The sequence below is a fragment of the Palaemon carinicauda genome, chromosome 5, assembly GCF_036898095.1.
Source record: "Palaemon carinicauda isolate YSFRI2023 chromosome 5, ASM3689809v2, whole genome shotgun sequence".
NCBI lineage: Eukaryota > Metazoa > Arthropoda > Malacostraca > Decapoda > Palaemonidae > Palaemon > Palaemon carinicauda.
This window is the reverse complement of record NC_090729.1, coordinates 45,476,421-45,481,420: the sequence shown is the minus strand read 5'-3', so window position 1 is coordinate 45,481,420 and position 5,000 is coordinate 45,476,421.

Sequence of the window (5,000 nt, the reverse complement as noted above, 5' to 3'; positions counted from 1 at the left end):
GTGATTGATAAAGTACTAAAGGATTGCTTTATACGAAAATTAAGTTATGTAAATTTGTGATTAAGATATTTGATAAATGGAGACGATACAGTTTGAATGCAACAATGAACGAAGATTGTCACATAATATAATCAATTGCAATAAAATTAAATGCAAAACAGTGAAAATGTATCATATACATTCTTTTGTACATAATCTAAATTTACGGTGTTAACTTTAGGAAAACATTTCTAAAACATTAAATATCCTGTATTCTAAAAAAAAAAATGTTTCATTGTTTAACCAAGTTTTAGTATATTATTTACCTATTCTTTTATACAGTACTTCACATAATCTTGATAGGAAAACACATTTAACATTTTTTTCTTCTGATGTGGTGGTCAGTGCCCACATGATATATGTTATTCTAGGTATATGATAAGTAAGAGTTGTATCTACCTAGAACCTTTTATACCTAAAAAACCTACCAGTTAAACTCACTTTAGATTTCATCTTTTGTGCTCCATACATAGCAGAAAAATTGTCAATAACACAAGGGTATTTTAATTCAACACTACACTTGCTCTTCAGATTTTCTTTTTTCTTTTTCGAACGCTAATGTACACCCATTGCAATTCAGACATTCTTCACTCCGATATCTGGCAACGAGTATCCCATCTAGCCTTTCAGATATTCATTAGGATCCATTAAAAGGAATTTACTAAGAATCAAGTTAGGTTTCTTCCATCTTTTTTTACCAGCATATTTTATAGAATTTCAAGTATTCAAATGAACTTCTAACTTCCTTCATTGGAAATTGCATTTACGTTCGTGCTGCTTTTATATTCTCAGTAAAGCTCTCCTACACCTTTCTACAGTTTTGTTTACTACAAAATATATAACCTTAAGTAAACTCTAATTGTTCTTAATGTTCATTTCCTCTATTTTTAACTAATTCTTTTATTGTTTTCTACTGAAAGTCTGCTGATATATTTTCCTCATATTAATTTTACAACCTTTTCGGTTTTTCTCTGGATCTTTTTACAACTTCTCATTCCTTCTTCACACCTAATTTTATATTATATTTTAGAGTCTATGCGGATGAGCACTACAGCTGGATGGTAAATATCATATAAGTTTTCTTTAATATTTATTTTTTTTTATTCCCAATTACAGTTAAGTATATTCGAACAATTTACTCGATTTAAAAAAAAAATTCTAATCTTCTATACATAGAAAGGAGACCTAGTTGATATAATATTTGGAATTATGTATTTACATATGGGGAGAAAATTATCTCTTCGAAATATAAATTCAATACAAGTAAGCCCAGATAAACGCGCATTTACACAACACACACATACACACACACACACACACACACACACACACACACACGAATGATAGACAATATGTATTACAAATGGTAGCTGCATTCAAAAATACACTGTTTATAAACCAACTACTATATATTAGTTTTAACATGGATTGACACTTCGGCTTCTTATTTTTATCTGGGCTTTTGCTAATATAGAAATGGTGTGTAAATCTTGCGTAACTTTGTGACTGTTAACCTTATATATATATATATATATATATATATATATATATATATATATATATATATATATATATATATATATATATATATATATATATATATATATATATATGTATATATGGTTTAATCGTAAGCTCATTGCAGTTGCACTTAACATGCTAAAATGTAATCCAGTTTTAATGTTCAATGCAACAGGAACAAAGTGTCGTAAAAACCTATTCGCAGTTATTTTCTTCTTAAACCGTAGCAGATGGTCATAAAATCCAACAAACATTCAAGTAATTTACATTTTGTTACCCTAATGATTTCATAAGTTTTAAAATGGGCGGTGCACAATAATTTGGACAACCAAATGTCAAAAATAAAAATAAAAATAAAAAAAGGAATTCGCTTGTAACTATCGTTGTTTCTCACCAAAGAAAGACAATATTTGTCCGTGCTCAAACATCAAAAACCTCTTCTATGGGATAATATTTAACCAACAACACTATGGTTATGTTAAAAAACACCTTGTTTTAATTAACTTGAAAGAAATTAGATAAAGTCATTGAGTACCTGCCTTCCGGAACTTAATGCTAGCCATTCAATTTTATTTTTATATTATTATTCTTTGTTATAGTAAGAACAAAAATATTTAATAATGGAATAAAATTTAAAGATTTTATCTATTTTTTTTTCTAATCTTCAATTTCCTTTTACTGGTTGACAAATACAGCTGCTATTAGGAATCGTTTGCATGTTAAGTTTTTTATGTAATAACAGTTCACTTATGAATCATTCAATAAATGATTTAAATGAAAATTAGGCTATTTTGTTTTAGTCAAATTATAAGACATCAAATCCAGGAACTTTCGTGGAATATAAAAAGATAACAAGAAAACTGCAAGATGGAAATTCAAGAGTAATATTGTAAGGGAGAAAATAAAACTTGGGAAAAGGTGAATAATTAAAGGACTAACGGCGGAACACAAAAATGTCACACGGAAGAAAAATCTTATTCTAAACGTATTAAGACTTGGGTAAAAGATAGATAAATAAAACAGAAAGAGACACCAATTTTTAGCAGTTTTTTAAAGTAAAAAATAAGGATGACTTGTGGATATGTCATTCATTCTCTCTGTCTAAAAAGCAGTTAAGAATTTAATAGACTGTTTTTTATTGATAAGCTTGCCTGCTGTTTGACTGTAACAGCCTCTGAAGTCGTATTATACTATTTCCGGATATAAAAAAAGGTCAGGCCTACAAAACAAATAAATATGTTGTGAAGTCTAAAAATATGCGGCCTTAGGTGATAAGACTTAACTTTCAGACCAGCAATAAAATTTGTATTTTTATGTGGGTATTGCACTTATTTTCTGTTTATTGATTTGTATTCAAAACACGATTTTAATATTTCTCATTATTCTTAAACATTTATATTTTCTAATGGTTACTAGATACATGAAAGTAGTAGTATATTTTTTAACTTAATTTACTTCCCTAATGTTACCTCATGGAAATTTACCAAACATTCACGGCAACTCATAATATAAAATAGAAGAACTCATCCCATATAAATTTACGATGCAGAAAGAATAATAAAGCCTTCATAAAAGGAATGTATGAGTCATGAATGGAATAATTTGACCTTCATACGGGAATCAATTGCGCATATAACATTAGTAAAAATCTAAAATTTCATTCCCTTTTCTTTATCATCCCCTGATATTCTTTCCTTTTCCTGTTTCTTATCTACCAACTTCGCGTTCAGGTCTGCAGCTCGTGACTCTTGATTATTTTGTAAGTATCCGTTTAAGAGATGACAAATGTGAAGGGAAAGAAATGGCATTGATTTAATACTTGTTTATAAGCTCAGTTTGAAAAGAGAATCTTCTAATGTAAAATTTCCACTGAAAAGGTTATATACTCACGTTGTATCAAATCAATATCTTTTTTTTTCTCTCTCTTTTTTTTAGATATCGGATGGTTATAGTTCTAAAAAAATTTTTCAAGTTGTTTACAGAGTTATAGCCAAGGTTATTCCTACTTATCCATCAAACTTACTACATAGTATTATATATAAAGTACTGTTTATATTGATGTACAATTTATCAAGATATATGATGATACAAATAATTGGAATAACTTTAAAGAAATTTGATTTTCATGTCGAGAAAAGATTTATGTTTATATTAACGGTTTTCTCAGTATATGCATTTGCTTCTTCAATTATGTCTCCATATATCTGAATTTTTATGTATGAATGTCAGAATAAAACTATTGGCCCAATCTCATTATCAATAAATACAGGCCTTCAATATTATTATTATTATTTTTTTTTTTTACGTGAAAAGTTTGAGATTGTGTTTCTTGTACTGATAGAAAGAACTGTATCATATAATCATCTGATATATTAAGGCTTATCTATACGAAAATGGTCGAGAGGAAGATTGTATTCCAAGAAAAGACTCTTCTGCAAAGTTATTGACTGTAACATAATATCCTTCAGGATATCCCATTCGAGGAAATTGAGTAGATGTAAAACATTAGTCAATATTTTTGTTGTAGGGCTCCTGAAAGACTGATATTGTCTAGCAGCAAAATAGAGATTGAGCAGGGGAGTTAGGTTAGCTTAACATAACCTCTAGAATAACTTTTTTGTTTGTCCCGGTGATTTGTTAAATCAACCCGCTGCCACTGTTGGATGATGAATGGATTAAGCAAGACCGTTCTCTGAATCAACTCCCGATTTGGTTTTGACAATTCCTCTGCTGTAAACCATCAGGGAAAGCAGAGTGACGTGCAAAACTTAGAGGGTTATGCCTAATCCTCCTCTGAACGATTAAGGTTAATCTGATAAAGTATCCAACAGGTTCTGACTCACGGAGCATTCTCATAGTTCATCGTGAGATAAAACATAGAAAAATCATAAATATTTCTTCAAGTAGCATACAATTTGTCTTTACTGTCGTTATTTACTTAAGACTCTGAAAATCAATAGGAGTGAACTTGTTAATTGATTAATCTTTTCTACTATTATATTTGTGCTCTTTCATGACTTTTTTTTTTTTTATAATAAGTGGTGCTCTTATGAATTATGTGTACTTAAACATACAAACATACCTAGACAATGACTTAAAATCCTACTGTTTTATACCGAATGCAGAAGTGTTTCGCATGTGGTTCTAAAATTTCTTATGGCAATACCCACCGGTACATGACAGGATAGTTTATCTAATATGGTCTGGAATATCTGTTGTAGTTAGTGATTCGGTTCAATTTGATCACCGCCGCCCTTGGATGAGCCAATGGTCAGGGATGTACAGAAATTGCAACTCAGGATTTAGAAGCTCCAGTTCAAGGAATGTGAATTTTCTTTCCAGATACTATTGCAAAATTAATTACGTTTCTCCAGAGAATTGGCAAGAGAAAGAATGTGAACTTTCACTGTTCCGTATGTTGTAACCTTGACTCAATATAG